The following is an 18281-nucleotide window of genomic DNA, read 5'->3' as shown; positions in this document are numbered from 1 at the left end:
CCCTCGGCGGGAGCGCCGCCGCGCTCTCAAGCGGCGCACTGTAGCAGTGCACCACCGGGCCGGCCCGAGATTCTCCCATTTTCAACAACATGGATGAGCCTGGAGAAACTTATGTTGAGTGAAATAAAGCACAGAGTGATAAATATTGCATGTACTCACACATAAGTGGGAAGATCACAGTGGTGCATTGGATTTGCAGAGGGAGAGAACATTCCTTGGGCTACAAAGTGGAGTGCAGGGGAAAAGGGGAGGGAAATCAAGGTTGCAAATTATTGCGTGGGGAACACAGTGTACAAGTGCAATTTGTGGTAATGGGAATGCTGCCAGTATGAATCTGGCCCTCACATCATGGGCAGGAGCGGTGACAATCAGCTTCGTATCTCATGAAGATTCATAACCAATAAAAAAAATAAATAAAATAAAAACCATTTTAATTCATACAAAAAAAAAAAGAAAAGAAACAGTGTCACAGAGATAATGGCCATTTGATTTCTGACAAAAGTTCAAAGGCAATTAAATGGAGAAAAAATAGGGATTTTAAGAAATTGTGTTGAAATAATTAGACATCCATATTCAAAAAATAATAGGAAAATGGAAAACTCAACATATATGTATTAGTCTGTTTGGTTTTGCTATAACAGAATACTCGAGTCTTGGTAATTTAAAAAGAACAGAGGTTTATTTGGCTTATGATTCTGGGACAGCAGCAACTGGCACGGGCCTCAGGCTATTTCTACTCATGGCAGAAAGTGGCAGGCAGCCGGCAGCAGGTACAAGCAGATAACATGGCAAGAGGAAGCAAAAGAGAGAGAGAGCACGTATCAGGGTCTATTAAACAACGAGCTCTCGTGGGAACTAATTGAGTGAGAACTCACTCATTAATCGCCCCTCCCCCAGAGAGAGCATTAATCCATTCACGAGGGATCTGCCCCCATGACTCAATCAGTTTCCAGCACTGCCACAGTGGGGATCAAATTTCCACATGAGTTTTGGAGAGAACAACACATCCAAACTCCATCATTCTGCCTCTGGCACCCCAAAACTCATGTCCCTCTCACATTGAAAATACAATTATTCCATCCCAACAGTCCCCAAAGTCTTAGCTTGTTCTAGCACCAACTTAAAATTCCAAAGGCCAAAGTCTCATCTGAGACAAAAAGCAAAAGTCCTTCCAGCTTTGAACATGTGAAAATTGAAACCAAGTTTATCTACATCCAAGATACAATGGTGGAACAGACATTGGGTATACATTCCCATTCCAAAAGGGAGGAATAGACCAGAAGAAAGGAGAAACAGTCCCCAAACAAGTCTGAAACCCACCAGGGCAGACATTATGTCTTAAAGGTCAAAAATAATCTTTCATTCTAAGTCCTGCATCCTGGACACAATGGGGCATATGGGCCCCCATAACCTCTGGCAGCCTCGCTTCTACAGCTCTGCCAGGTGCAGCCCAGTGGTCTGTGCTGGTGCCTGCAGCTTTTCCAGGCATGTGTTACATGTTACCAGTGGCCCTGAAGTTCTGGGGTCTTTGTGGCAGCCCCACTGCCTTGACTATACTAGACATTTCCCTGGTTGGGGTTCTCTGTAGGGGCTCCAACCCCTCTTTCCTGCTTGGCATTGCTCTAGTATATGGCCTCTGCTGTGGCTCTGCCCCTGTGGCAGGTCTCTGCATGGGGACCCCAGGCTTTTCCATACATCCTCTGGAATCTGGGTGGAGGCTGCCATGCCTCCACTGCTCTTATGTCCTGCCGGCCTGCAGACTTAACACAATGTGGAGGCCACTGGGGTTTCAGGCTTCTACTCTCCAGAGATGCTGCACGAACCACACTTGGGGATGCTCCAGCTAGAGCAGCTGGGATGCAGGGAGCAGGTTCCAGAGGGCAGCTGTCCCCCAGGTTTGTCCTCCAGGACAACTCAGTCCTTCTAGGCCTCAGGGCCTGTCATGGGTAGGGCACCCTTCCAGACTTTTAAATGCCTGTAGGGCTTTTTTCCCATTGTCCTGTTTCTTAGCCTCTGGCTGCCTCAAAATCAAGATAACGTCTTTAGCAACCAGTTTAATCTGTTTCACCTTTGCATTTTTCTCCAGCTCTCCGCTTCTCTAACAAATGGCCAGCCTGCAAATTTCCCAAATCTCCATACTCTGCTTCCCTTTTAAATGCTGGCTTTACATCATGCTTTTGCCACCACAATTCAGAGTAGGATGTTAAAAGTAAGCATGCACCTTCCTTATTGCTTTGCTGCTTAGAAATTTCTTCTGCCAGACATTCTGGTTCACAACTCTTAAGTCCCACATTTCACGAAGTCCAAGGGCATGGACACAATGCAGCCAAATTCCTTGCTATAGTATAGCAAGGGTTATCTTTTGTCCAATTCCCAATAAGTTCCTCATTTCTATCAGACCTCATCATCCGCATGGTCTTTACTGTCCAATTTTCTATCAGCATCTTCATCACAGCCATTTAACCAATCTCTAAAATGTTCCAAATATTCCCTCATCTTTTTGTCTTCTTCTAAGTCCTCCAAACTCCTCCAACCTTTGCCCATTACCCAGTTCCAAAGGTGTATCCACATTTTCAGGTATCTATATAGCAACACCCCACTCCTTGGTACGAGTTTTCTGGTATTAGTCCGTTTTGTGTTGCTATAACAATACCTGAGACTGGGTAATTTATAAAGAACAGAGGTTTATTTGGCTTACAATTCTGGGACAGCTGCATCTGGCATGGGCCTCAGGCTGCTTCTACTCATAGTGGAAAGTGGCAGGCAGATGGCAGCGGGTACAAGCAGATCACATGGCGAGAGGAAGCAAGAGAGAGAGAGGGGAGGTTCCAGGGTCTATTAAACAACAAGCTCTCACGGGAACTAATAGAGCAAGAACTCATTCATTAATCCCCATCCCCCAGGGAGAGCATTAATCCATTCATGAGGATTCCACCTCCATGACTCAATCAGTTTCCAACACTGCCACAGGGGGGATCAAATTTTCACATGAGTTTTGGAGGGAACAACTCATCCAAACTCCATCAATATAACTTATACCTTGTACAGAAGTTAACTCAGAATTAATTATAGCCCTACTTGTAAAATAGAAAACTATAAAACTTTTAGAATGGAACATAGGAAAAATGTATGTGATATGTCAGTTTTGCCATGTATTTTAAACAGGGCACCAAAATGGCAAGTACAGAGAGGTTGCCAGATAATATACAGGACACCCAGTTAAGTTTGGATGTCAGATAAATGATGAAAAAATACTAAAGTATTTTCCCAAGTGTACAGTTTTCTTTGATAAATCTTACAACCCTGGGGATAGAAAACAGACCAGTGATTTGCAGGATCTGGGGATTGGAGGAGGGATTTAATACAAAAAGGCATGGGGTAATTTGAGGGACAAAAGAAATGTCCTATATCTTGATTGTTGTGGGGAATATACAACTGCAAGTTTTTGTCAAAGCTTGCAAAACTGCACACCAAAAAGGGTAAATTTTACTATTTAAGGTATACATTTTAAAAATTGAAAGAAGTAATACTAAACTAGTAACTGAAAATGTAGGTGGATATATAACTGTCCACTGTAAAATTCTTTAAACTTTATGAATGTTTGAAACTTTTTATAATAAAACATTGGGATAAAAGTTAAAGAAAAGCAGAAAGCAAACAAACAAAACAAAAAACAAATAGAAAAAGTTCTATAGGTTAGGAAAGATATACACCATGTCAAGAAACAGTTGTGCTAGGGAGATACCAAATGATTTCTGTTTGTTTTGGCCATACTTGCCTTTAAAATTCTTGGGGTATCTGCTTCTGCTAACATTTGGCAAGGTTAAACAGGTTCTAGCAACATGTCCCCCAACTTCCAAAATATCAAAACTCACATGTTAATATTGGGAGCATTAGTGGTATTTCTAGTTCAACACAATTCTTGTGATCCCACACTGTTTTTCCAGGACAGAGATTTGGGTAGATGAAATTTCACATCATCTTTCAGTTAAGGAATTTTTTTCTTATTTCAAAGAGAAATTTCTTGTTTGTTTTATCTGAAAAGCATCTTTGCCCATTTTCCACAACAGGCTTTTGTATATTTTAGCTGATGTTTGTCAGCTTTGGAGAAACATAGTAGGGTCTGAGGTAATGGTTTGGAAATCTCTTATGTCATTATTTTAATAAAATAATAATAATTAGGTTGGTACATCTGATACAGTGACCTGATTTTTTTTTGCTTGAATATGTAAAAATTGTATGTAATTCAAGTTAAAAATTTTACTGGTTTATGTGTACATTCAGATGCATTTTTATTAATTTATACAGAACAAAATTTAACATTTTTCTACTTATTTTTAATTTTTTGTTAAAAACATTTTTAAGTTTTGATATTTGGTTATTCCTTTCACATGTTCTTGTTTACTCTTTGCAACACCTAAACTTTACAGTTTTGGCTTCCATTTTATGTGCTCATTTACTCATTTATATTTTATTTTATTTTATTCTCATTCTTAATTTTTCTGAATGTAACATAAAAAGGACAATATTAGATTTACCTCCATATCACATATTTATGTGGGTTATTTTGTTTTATTATTATTTTCTTAATCATTGAAATTACACTTGCATCACCTTGTATTTTTTTCATTGAAACATAATTGATTATACATATTTGTGGGGCACAGTGTCAACTATTGGTACTTGTATACAATATATGATAACCAAATAAGGATAATTATCATATTTGTCATTGCAAAACGTAATCATTCTTTGTGTCCATTGACCAATTTCTCCTTAATTCCCCTCCTCCTCCCCAATTTCCACCTATGGTAATCACAGTTCTGTTCTCTTCTTTTGAAATTTCAACAGAACATACAAGGAAATCAAGCAACTTAATATGAAAACAAATGATCTGATTAAAAAATGAGCAATGGAATTGAATATCCATTTCTCAAGGGAAGATGTACAAATGGCCAACAGGTACATAACAAAAAGCTCTACATCACAAATCATCAGGAAAAAGCAAACCAAAACCACTTTGAGATATCAACTCACCCCAGTTAGACTGGCTATTATCAAAAAGACAAAGAATAAGAAATGCTGACAAGGAGGCAGAGAAAAGGGAACTCTTCTACACTGTTGATGGGACTATAAATTAGTACAGGCATTATAGAAAATAGTATTGGCGTTTTCTCGAACAACTATAGATAGAACTGTCATGTGATCCAGCAATCCCACTGCAGGCAATTCTGAGTATATGCACAGAGGAAAGGAGATCATCTTGTAGAAGGGATACCTGCACTCCCATGTTTATTGCAGCTCTATTTACAATAGCCAAGACATGACTTAAATTTCCATTGATGGATGACTGGCTAAGGAAAATATGGTATACATTCATAATGGGATATTACTCAGCCATAAAAAGAATGAAATTCTGCCATTTGCAGCAACATGGATGAGCTTGGAGAAAATAATGTTAAATGAAATAAGCCAGGCACAGAAAGAGAAATACCTCATGTCTTCACTCATAAGTGAGAACTAAGAAAGAAGGAGGAAGGGAGGGAGGGAGGGACGAACAATCGCAATAATACGTTGAACTTTGTATTGGTTTTAATGTTACCTGTCTTTTTGTTTCTTTGCTTCTCATTAAACTTTTTCTTCTTTGATGCCATAAGCTTGTGCCTAAAAGACCATGTCTTCTTAAAATCGTATTGAAGAAGGCAAACAAGGGGAATTTTCAGCACTTTTCCGGAGGTTCCTTTAAGTGTTTCTCCTTTTTTTTTCCCCTTGGGCCTCCTCAGTGTGTTTTGGAAGAAGACTGCCAGATAGTTTCAATTATAAATACCAATGAATAAAACTGAAACTCTCTTTTTGAAAAGAGCAATCAACTGGCTCAGAAGCAGTTATCACAATTGTGAGATAAGTATACCCATCTAGAGTCATTTCACGGTATTTTCTCATTTTTAAAAAATAGTTTAAATAAACAAGCTAACACACATAAAAGAAACAAACACATGTCATCCCTACTTTTGGTCTTTAAACTGGAAGAAATATTTGTATAGTTGGCTCTTAACTCAACTTCTGAAGGAACAAATATGTTTATGTGGTGCAGCTTGCAATGTTCTAGTACCCCATATTTTTTTTTCTGGCTCTGTGATAGGAAAAACACATACATACACATGAAAGACTATATTTCCTAGCTTCTATTACTATCTGTTCTCACATTTCTGATTTGATGATGTACAGCATTATAGTTGTGAGAATCACCCTTTCAAGCAGAGGTACTGGGTGTGTGGTGTATGTACCATACTTTGCCTTCCTAAACATCGATATTTGAGTGGTAGAGGACTAGTTATCAGTTCTGATTGAGATGTTGAGATCACTGTTCTAGTGCCTGTCACCTAATTCAAAGCACCTTATCATCCTTAAGACTGAGTTTCTGTTATAAGTAGAAACCCATGTTTCAACCACTGATTGCTATCCTTAGTTCAAGGATTTATACTTTTAGTTAGTAGACCTTCCTTTCTTATTCTGACATTCATTTTCAGTGTTATTTTCATTGTTATGAATTTTCTACCTTTTCTATATCTTTATAGATAATTAAATGAGAAATCAGGAAAAAAGGGGGCGTGTACTAGGTTAGACAGCTATCTTTTTAAAATGCTTTACTGAATGTTCTTAAATGTGGGGTCTTCTGATCATTGGCTTATTTGTCATTTCTGTCATACCGTCTCTATCTATTTATCTATCATATATATATATATATACATATATATATATATATATATAGAGAGAGAGAGAGAGAGAGAGAGAGAGAGAGAGAGAGAGAGAGAGAGACTTTTTTTTCTAGTGAAATATACATAAAATTTACCATTTCAAGTGTACAATCAGTAGCATTACGAACATTCACATTGTGGAGCAATTGTCACCACTATCTCAAGAACTTTCATCATCCCCAAGTGAAAATCTGTACCCAATAAAAATTAACTCCTAATTCCCCATTTCCTGCTACCAACACTTCCTGATAAGCAATATTCTCTTTTTTGTCTTTATGAATTGAATATTCTAGGAAACTTGTATAAGTGGAATTACACAATATTTGGCCTTTTGTGTCTGGCTAATTTCATTGTAGCATGTTTTAGAATTTTTTTCTCTTTAAGGCTGAATAATATTTTGTTGCATGTATGAACCACATTTTATTTATCCATTCATCCATTGATAGACATTTAGGCTGTTTTCACAATTTTTAAAATTTTTATTTTGATTGTAGCATAGTTGAATGCATATATCCGTGAGATATAGACTTGAATGTCAATACCTGTGTGCAATAAGTGATGCTCGAATTAAAATAATTATTATATTCAACAATATACAACGCCATCACCTTTTTGTAGCTCTTTATCAGTTCCTTCCTTCCCCCCACTTCCCCTTTCCCACCTCTGGTAACCTCAGTTTTCCTTTTGAATGTTCAACATATTATTATGATTGTTCTATCTTTCTTTCTTTCTTTCTTTCTTTCTTTCTTTCTTTCTTTCTTTCTTTCTTCCTTTTTTTCTTTTTTTTTCATATTTTGGCTATTGTGAATAATGCTGCTATGACCATTGATATATAAATATCTGTCTGAGTCACTGCTTTCAATTTTTTTCTATATATACCTATATGTAAAATCACTGGATCATATGGTAATTCTATGTTTAATTTTTTGAGGCATCAGCATAACTAATGTTTTGCACTGTGACTTTGCCATTTTACATTCCCATCAGCCATACATAAGGGCTCCTATTTTTCCATACTCTTGCCAACACTTGTTATTTTCTGTTGTTTTGTTTTTTAGTAATAGCCATTTAATGGATGTGAAGAGATATCTCACTATGGTTTTGATTTGCATTTTCCTAATAATGTTGTTGAGCATCTTTTCATGTGCTTACTGGCCATTTGCATATCTTTGGAGAAATGTCTATTCAAGCACTTTGTCCATTTTTTAATAGAGTTGTTTGGTTTTTTGTAGCTGAGTTTTAGTATGTTCTGCTGAGTAAATCCCTGTAGCATTTATTTTAGAGCACTTGTAGTGGTATACAATTTCTTCAGCTTTTGTTAATCTGGGAATATCTTAATTTCTCCTTCATTTTTGAAGGATAGTTTTGACAGATACAGAATTCTCAGTTGACATAAATATGTCATACCTTGTCTTCACACCTTCATGGTTTTGCATGAAAAATAAGATACTTATCTTATTGATAATCCTTTGCATGTGACAAGTGACTTCTTGCTGTTATCACAATTCTCTATTTATCTTTATCTTTCAACAGTTTGATTATGTCAATGTGGATCTCTTTGTGTTTATACTACTTGGAGTTTGTTGGATTTATAGATTTATATCACTAATGAAATTAAGGACTTTATAGCCATTGTTTCTTCACATATTCTTTCCTCCCCCATTTTTTCTCTTCTTCATCTGGTACTTCCATATTGTGTATATTGTTCCACTCGATAGTGTTCCACAGTTGTGTTTGTCTTGGTTCACTTTTCTTCATTCTTTTATCTTTCTTCTCCTCAAACTCAATAATTTCAATTGTCCTATCTTCAGGTTCACTGATTCTTCCTTCTTCTTGCTCAAATCTTCTTTTTTTTCATTTCTTTTATTGCACTTTTTAGCTCCAGAATTTGTTTGGTTTCTTTTTTATAATTTTTACCCCTTTAGTTGTATTTTACTTTGTTTATATATTGTTTTACTTATCTTCTATAGTTATTTTTCCATGTTTTCCTTTAGCTCTTTGAGCATACTTAAGACAGTTGTTTTAAATAATTTTTCTAGAAATTTCAGTGTCTGGACTTTCTGTCAATTTATTTAGTTTGTTTGAAGTGGTCATACCTTGCTCTTTCTTTGTATACTTTAGATTTTTTTGGTTGAAAACTGGATATTTGAATATCATAATATGGTAACTCAGGAAATCAGATTATCCCCTTTCTCCAGGGTTTGCTATTTTGCTGTTTTTGTTGTAATGGAAGGCTATAGTAGTCCTTTTATTCAGTGACTTTCCCAAACTATTTTGTAAGTACTGTATTAATTGCTGTGTGTGGTTACTTTCTTGATATGTATTCCCTTAATATTTGATGGATTTTGTTTTGAATGCCGGGAGCTAAAAAAATCCAAAGGAAAAAAAAAAGACCCAAAAAAAAAAAAAAAAAAAAAACCAACAAAAGCCAAAAACATAACACTACCATTTCTCCCAGTCTTTGCAGGTTTGTTCTGTGCAGGGATACTCCTTCCAAACTTAGCAATGCTGGAACTGACTTTAGGGATCAGACTTAGAAAAAAAAAAAACCCAAAAAAAAAAAAAAAAAAAAAACCAACAAAAGCCAAAAACATAACACTACCATTTCTCCCAGTCTTTGCAGGTTTGTTCTGTGCAGGGATACTCCTTCCAAACTTAGCAATGCTGGAACTGACTTTAGGGATCAGACTTAGTTGAAAGCCTAGCATCTTTTCAGGTCTTTTCTCAGCATGTGTGTGGCTTTCTAAATTTCCCTGTATATACAGGTCATTTAAAATGTACCAATGTCCCAAAGAAACTCTCCCTTGTTTTGGCTCATGGGCCTTTGGTGAACTATTGTTTGTTCTGTCCATAATCTTTTGTTCCAGGCATAGGTTATTTCAGTTTGCAGAATTTTCATGCAAAGCCTGCCAATTTTCCAGGTGAAAATGGGATGATTTCATTCTTCTGTTCTTAAGATATCTCTAAGATAGGTTAGAATAGACATACACAATAACTTGTGAATAAGGTCTGCTCAGCTACCTTTGGATACAGGGACCAGTATCGCACACTCGGAATTCAGGCTTCCACCTTCAGCACTGTCACCATGTTAGAGAGGGGGTGTGTCAAGAGCTAGAAAAAATGTCACGAAGTTCTACTGTTTCAAAGTTGCCTTTTTTTTTTTGATTCACTGTTTACTTGGTTGCTCTAAAACTTTGACTGTTCTCTAGAGTTCTGACAAAGTTGGTTCTAACAATTTATGCTTCTTTTTTGATATTTCTGTGGAAGAATGGGAACTTGGAGCTGCCTACTGTGACATTCTGCTGTTATCACTCCTTTATTGTAATCCTTTTTGAAGTTCAAGCATTCCCATATTTGGCCAGTGATACCCTTTTCAAATTGGTCTGTGAGGACGTTTTTTTTTTTTTTGTTTGTTTTTTTTAACATGACCCTAATACTCTTTGGTAGCATACTCACTACTTTGTGTAAGGTGTGTCTGACCTAGAACCTGACATTTGTCTGAGACACCTTATTTAGTTTTGATGGAACATGGTATTTCAGATTTGCAATATGAGTGCTACAGTGTTTATTGCTACTTGTTTAGTCAATGTTTCTGGGCCTTTCTCATGAGTAGAACTGGTGAATATAGATAGATAGAAAGAAAGAGAGAAAGAAAGAAAGAATACCTTATGAGTTCATACATTACTTTAAATTCCAATTCAGGGTTACAGGCTTTTTACTTAGCCTATTCTATACCACATCTTTATCTTCTCTTTTTCTGTTCTCATCCAATTTCAGCTGCTAATCTCAATTTAGTCTACTGTATTTCCAGGGAACACTTTTTGGTTATGTTGGGGCTTTTATGTTCTCAGGTCCATCAGATCCCCTGTTTGCTTCTCCCTGCTTTATTCTGCACACTACCTGATATCCTGCTAGTCTTGCCATGTTGGTATTTGCCTGCCTATCTGCTTGTATTTTGGAATTATGGGTGTATCTTTTCACCTACTTTTGTTGTACCTGTTGATCGTGAGTTTTTAATTTTAATGTATAGCTTCTATGTCTATTTCTGAGAATTCAGAGAAATTTAAAACTATGCTGCTGCTGCCACTATCTTATGCAAATCTTTCCTATTATTATCATTTTATGTATGGTCAAATTGACGTACAGAGAGATTAAGTGACTTGCTCAGAGTTAGAGTAATTATCGATGCCAGAATTCAAGCCCTGACAATTTATCTAGAGCCATGGGTTTAACCTTTACTCTATGCTGCCACATCAACAAAGTACATCTTCATTATTACCTGGGGAGAAGATTCTTTTTCATCTCTCTTTTGATTACTGCCTAGGACTTTATACAAAGAGGATTTTGCTTCTCTTTGTTTGGGTAAGGGGTCTATGGAGACGAGTTTGGGACAGAATGTTTCCAGTTTTTCTCTTCATTCCTACACACGTAAGAAATGTGTTGAAAAGGAAAGGCAGATTTATCTCAAGCTCTTTGGTTTCTCTCTCTCTCTCTCTCTCTCTCCTGTTTTCTCTCTTGGTCCTCTTATACTTAGGCAAGGTGGACTTTATATGTATGTGCTTGCAGTCTTTATGGGATAAGCAGATTAGTCCTAGAGCCTCCTTCCCACAGGCCCAACTACTGTTTTGTTCTTCCTTTTCTAGTTTATTCAACTGAATCAATGAAGCATGTCGGACCTTTACTGGAAGCCAGTTATCTTAAAATTGGGTGTGGTGAGGGAGTAAGAAGCCTGATTTTAGCTTTAGAATGAAATCCACTTCTTAAACCTATATTTACCATAGATAAATCTGATTATTTTAACCCCATTTGGCTTCTTCTGATTTTTCTCAATACAGCAAAGTGATAAATATTTGTCATCTAAAATGGCACCATTATCAAATACGTCATCATAGAACCTTAGCTGCTGAGAGGTATTTTTACTCTTGTCTTGTCCAACCAATTGTTTGATAATTTAGGCCCTGTTCACTATACCCAGGTGACCAACTAATCTGTTTTGAACACCTGCAATTATATGATTATCTCTTAGGTAAAATGGTTAGTTTTTCCTTGCCAAGTATTCCTTTGGCATTTTTTTTTTCTTTTTCCTTTTCCTTGTAATGGTTAAGAACCAGAACATTGTGTTGGACACATTTATAGCCCTGAAACTTTGGACAAGGTACCCCTCTACTTTATTAGCCCCATGTCTTTATCATTAAAATGGGGCTAATTTTAGCTTCTTATAATGTTCTTCTGAACTTTAAACTAGATTATATATGGAAATTTCATAGCAGTTCCCAAAGGAAGGAATCAAAAAATATGTTGCTTTCCTTCATTTTTTAACTACACACTTTCATTTGGCTGGCTCATTTAGTTTACAACCTGTATGCTATATGTTAATCTTCCTGTGGACCAGCAACATCAACATTACATTAGGGTGAGCTAGAAATGCGGACTCTCAGGACCTGCCCCACACTTACTGTATTGAAGCTGCATGTTAAGAAAATCCCCAGGTAATACTGCATATTAAATGTGAGACACAAACCTAAAGGACTATGATATGCTGCCTCACCCCTTAAGGAGACACCAAACTTGAATAGAAGAAACTGCATCTGTGGAAGAATAAAAAGGCCAGAGGCTGGTGAAGATATATAATACCCAAAGGAAGCTGCTGGTGGAGAAAGAAGGTGGACTTAAACTGAAATTTAGAAGGAACACCAGATAATAGAGGAGTTGTACTAGTTAGGGTTCTCCCGAGAGACAGAATCAATAGCATATGTTATAAAAATGGAGAGGGGACTTAGGGGAATTAGCTCACGCAATTGTGAAGAGAAGTCCCACGATAGGCTGTCTGTAAAGTGTATGCCAGTAGCATGGCTCATCCCAAGTCCAAAGCCTGAGAACCAGGGAAGCCAATGGTGTCCTTGGTATAAGTCCTGGAACCCCAAAGCTAAAGAGTCTCTATCTCTGATATATACGGACAAGAGAGAAAAGTGTACCCCAGCTCGAGCAGACAGAGAGAAATTTGCCTTTTTTTCTCCATTTTTTTTGTTTGTTTTTCCAAGCCCTCAGCAGATTGGATGGTTCCCATTCATATTGAGGGCAGATCTTTCAAACCCAGTCCAATGATGCTTTCATGCTAATCTATCCTTGAAACACCCTCATGGACATACCTAAAAAGAAAACTATACCAGATTTCTTGGTATTGCTTAATCTAATCAAGTTGACACCTAGAATTAGCCTTCACAGTAGCAAAGGCTTTATTTCTGAAAGGGGTGATGGTAGTGCCAAGGACCTGGAGGTAGGATCAGAAGCAGCTTTATGTCCAAGCTAGATCGGAACATAAGTGACACAAAGACAGAGATATGTCAAGTTACCCAGAACAACTGGGGTCCCTGTTGCCTTAAGAGGCACTGGACTATCTCACCTAGAAATGGCCTACCTCAACTGGAAATCCCTTGGAAACTCAAGGAATATGCAGATGCTATTTTGTGGAGGTTGTGTATTCATTTTTCTTCCTATGTGGCCATGGTACTTACCATTAAGCATCAGAAGAAAGAATAGAAAGTAAGTATTGTAAAGTAATAAACCCAAGAACAAAAATGTGGCAAACTTACAACCAATACAAGGTACACTGATTTCCCAGCACCATTTGCTGAAGAGGCAGTCTTTTCCCCAGTGTGTGGACGTGGTGCCTTCATCAAAGATCAGATGGCTGTTGGAGTATATGTTGATTTCTGGGATCTCTTTTCTATTCCATTGATCCACGTGTCTGTTTTTTATGCCAATACCATGCTGTTTTGCTTATTATAGCTTTGTAGTATAGTTTAAAGTCAGGTAGTGTTATACCTCCACCTTTATTTTTCTTACTCAGAATTCCTTTAGCTATTACTGGTCTTTTGTTATTCCATATAAATGTTAGTGTTTTTTTTTTTTTTTTCCATCTCAGAGAAAAATGTCACTGGAATTTTGATGGGGTTTGCATTGAATCTGTAGATCATTTTGGGTAGTATGGCCATTTTTGTGATGTTAATTCGTTCATTCCCAGAGCATGAGATATATTTCCATCTTCTTGTGTCCTCTTTATTTTCTCTCAACAGTGGTTTGTCATTCTCATTGCAGAGATTTTTCACATCCTTGGTTAACTTTATTCCAAAGTATTTTATTTTTTTGGTGGCTATCATAAATTGCCTAGCTTTCTTGATTTCTTTTTCTGCCTGTTCACTGTTGGAGTATAGAAATGCTACTGATTTTTGCATGTTGATTTTGTATCCTGCAAATTTGCTGAAATCATTTATCAAATATAAAAGTTTTTTGTAGAGGATTTAAGGTGTTTAAAATATAGGATCAAATCATCTGTAAACAGGGACAGTTTGACTTCATCTTTTCCAATCTGGGTGCCCTTTATTTCCTTCTCTTCTCTGATTGCTCTGACTAGTACTTTCAATGAAACTAGACCTGTACCTTTCACCATTTATCAAAATCAACTCAAAATGGAATAAAGAATTAAATATACATCCTGAAACAATAAAACTCCTTAAAGAAAATATAGGGGAAACACTCCAAAAAGTAGGATTGGGTACAGACTTCATGAATATGACCACAAAAACACAGACAGCCAAAGGAAAAATAAACAAATGGGATTACATCAAACTTGAAAGCTTCTGAACAGCAAAAGAAACAACTAACAGAGTGAAAAGACAAATAAGAGAGTGGGAGAAAATATTTGCAAAATATATATCTGACAAAGGATTAATAACCAGAATATACAAAGAACTCAACTTTACAGCAAAAAAACAAGTAACCCAATTAAAAAATGTGCAAAGGAGGTGAATAGGCATTTCTCAAAGGAAGATATACAAATGACCAACAGGCACATGAAAAAATGCTCAACATCACTCAGCATTCAGGAAATGCAAATCAAAACCACACTGAGATACCATCTCACTCCCATTAGGATGGCTAATATCCAAAAGACTGAGAATGACAAATGCTGGTGAGGTTTCAGAGAAAAAGGAACCCTCACACATTGTTGGTGGGACTACAAAATGCTGCAGCCTTCATGGAATATAGTATGGAGGTTCCTCAAACAATTACAGATAGATCTATCACATGACCCAGCTTTTCCACTGCTGGGAATATACACAGAGGAATGGAAATCATCATGTAGAAGGGATACCTGTACTCCAATTTTTATTGCAGCACTATTTACAAGAGCCAAGAATTGGAACCAGCCCAAAAGTCCATCATCAGATGAGTGGATAGGGAAACTGTGGTGTATCTACACAATGGAATACTACTCTGTTATAATAAAAAATGAGATATTCCCATTCGCAGTAACATTGATAGACTTAGAAAAATTTATATTTAGTGAAATAAGTCAAGCACAGAAAGAGAAATACCACATGTTCTCACTGATTTGTGGGAGCAAAAAATAAATAAATAAATAAATAAATAAATATACAAACAATCAGTGGGGGGCAGGGAAGAAGACACAACAATCACAACAATTCCTTGAACTTGTTAGGAGATGTGAAAATATATGATGTTGATGGGTGGGAGGGGGAGAGGGTGGGGGGAAGAAGAATCGGTAAAGGAACAAGAAAAACAAGTACATTGTATATTGATAAATTAAAATAATCAAAAAGAAAGAAAGAAAGAAAGAAAGAAAGAAAGAAAGAAAGAAAGAAAGAAAGAAAGAGTCACTGTTCCCCTGGCCCTTAGTTTCCAGATAGCAGAAAGTGAACATTACATATGGGATATATGAGTTACTGTAATTGAATCATGGTAGTCTATGGTTTTTCTGTTTGTAGTTGTAAATGTTTTGCACAGATCAGTCTTCCATGTAGCTTAAGTAGGAAGTTTCACAAATAGTGAGTTTGGAAGGATCCTGGTATCAAAATATGTCTTCCCCATCTGTTTTCTGGTAACAAAACTTTAGTAATAAAACATCTTGTTCCTTAATGATTGAAATGTTGGGAAACATAGTAACAAACAAGGAATGGAAAAAAGGAGAGAAGAGAAAGGAGTCAGAGAGCCTAGGATGTAGGTGCTCAGTGATGGACAAGGAATTGATTGTCACAGTTTAGCTGGAAAGAACACACACACACACACACACACACACACACACACACACACTCTTTACCTTTTGGCCTTGAGTTGCACCTATAATTATTGCTCCATTTGTATACCAAGACAGAGTCCATTGTAGTTTATCAGGAACCTAGCACCAGGCACCTGCTGAGCCAAGACATTTTTAATCTTCCAAACAGAAGGTATTTGTACTTACAGACAAACATCAACCTGGCATACAAATTATATTCCAACACTTAAAGTGGTATCTGGATTTCTATCCAGTCTGTAAGAATGTATCTGATTGCTAAGCTGTAAAACTAGTAGCATAAGCTTGAGAGCCGAAATCCAAAGGAAGCGGACCATTTAGACAGGATGACAGGAAGTCAAGGAAGAGGTGAAAGTAAACAGAAGAGTAGAGAGTATGAAGAAGGAAAGAAGATAAATAAAAGTGAGAAGATATGGAAAATAAATTTGCCCTCCTGTCAAGTCAGCCCTACTAAGTGCTCTATATTCTGAAGTTTTTCATTCATTCTACCCTTTCTTTCACTTGTCAAAATCACAAATTCCCTATAAGGCTCCACATAAGTTTTACAGGGCATCTTCCTCCTGGGATCTACAGAGAGGATGGAGAGAGAATGCCAGGAGGGTGAAGGGGAACAGAAGGCACCTGCGGAGCCTTTGTTTATATGGGTTGATGTTGTGTTCATTGACAGCAACCAAGTCAATTATTACTGTAGACCAGCAATTAGAATTTTTTTCTTTTTCTCTGAAGAGCCACATAGTAAAGATGTTTAGCTTTACAGGCTATGCATTCTTTAGTACAACTACTCAATTCTGTTGTAATGAGAAAGCAGCCGTGGTATATACCTTAGAGAATAGGTTTGACTGTGTTCCAATAAAACTTTATTTACAAAAACAAACAGCAGGCTGGGTTTGTCCCAAAGGCCACAGTTTATTCACAGTTTATTCAGTGTGTAGAGAGCCATTGGCTAGAGCAAGTACCTTGCCTCATCACCTTGTATCTGATTTGGACACTCCTCATGTTACAGAGTATCCCCTGAGGAAGAATCTCTTAGTGGTAAGGTATAAAGAAACATAGAACACAGCTGTCAGCCTTTTCCCTCCCTTGAAACAAGTATTGTAAATGAGCATATGTGGGGGAGGTGGAGGGGGAGTGTTCCGTTTTTTCATACCATTTTAAACCCCGACCTTTCTATAGCAAGTATAAGTGCATGTAACACAGTACTCTATTAATATAGCAATGGATTTGATCTTTTCTATCTCTTTTGCATGTGTGTGAATTGGATTTCTAGAGAACCAAACAGTACTTAAAATCCTTCAGGCATATCATAAATTTGAGAACAAATATATGCAACTTACTACTGCATTTTTTAAATAAAGAATCCAAAAGGAGAGGAAAAAATATGGAGTTGGTTGGTTAGGAAGGAGCTCTGTGAGGAAAGAAAGAGCATGCTATGGAAGATTATAGAAGGTAAACCAGTTTAAATGATGCTGGCGAGTTTATCTGGGGCCATGTGGTATAAGTTGACATAATTGAGTTCACAGTATTATCCTGGGTTCTAAGCCAGATGTTGCCTCTTCAAAATAGGCACTGGATGCTGCAGGAGATATCCCTTTGCCAAGTGACATTATGCGTGAACAAAACATTCTCTACTCCCCTTTGCCAGATATTGCAGTATCTTCTCATGGAGTGTTAAGTGCAAAACCAATAAAACGAATTTAATGTATAAACATAACTTCCAAATTAGTCATTTACATTCTGGTTGAATGAAAGACTCTGGACATCCTGACTCTGAGTACCAAAGATCAGGTTCTCTTCTGGTAAAATGTTGCTTTGCATTGCTTCGCCCCCCATGGATTTGTCACCCCACTTCCCCTGGAAGACGGAGATGAAAGGATTACTCAAAGCCCATCTCTACTGAGCAGTGAGAGGCCCCGAAGTGGTTAACTTCCCTTCCTCAGGAAATTAACATGGAATTGGGGTTCACTTCCTTCATTTATTTTTCAGACCAGGAAGTTACAGGAAGAGACGTAGGTGGGGTTATAGTTTAACAGTATAGGCTGGTAACTTTCAGTGAAACAAGCCAGATGACATTCCAGTAAGGCAATTAAGTGGTCCTATCAACAACAGTTTGATCTTAGCAAACATTCCTTCTTACAGCAATTTCTCAGTATCTTTACATAACAATCAGTAACTAGTCTGTCTTTGAGCCAGCAACCTGCTGTGCCACAATCCTTATCTTGCAAGAGAAACTTACAGCCTGAGGGAAATTTCCAGTCCTTGCAAGGTCCAATATTTGGAACTGCAAGGCTTTGGAAAACCAGGCCCTGTGAAGTACACATGCTTTTTAGTATATTCCACAGTAAAAAAAAAAAGCACAACACTTAAAAAAAATAGACCTTGGAGTCACAGAGCCTAGATTCAAACCCTAGATTCCCACTTACTATATG

Source organism: Galeopterus variegatus, unplaced genomic scaffold (assembly GCF_000696425.1).
Source record: "Galeopterus variegatus unplaced genomic scaffold, G_variegatus-3.0.2 Scaffold184, whole genome shotgun sequence".
NCBI classification, from domain to species: Eukaryota; Metazoa; Chordata; class Mammalia; order Dermoptera; family Cynocephalidae; genus Galeopterus; species Galeopterus variegatus.
The sequence above is the reverse complement of the archived record's forward strand: the minus strand, read 5'-3'. Positions refer to the sequence as shown.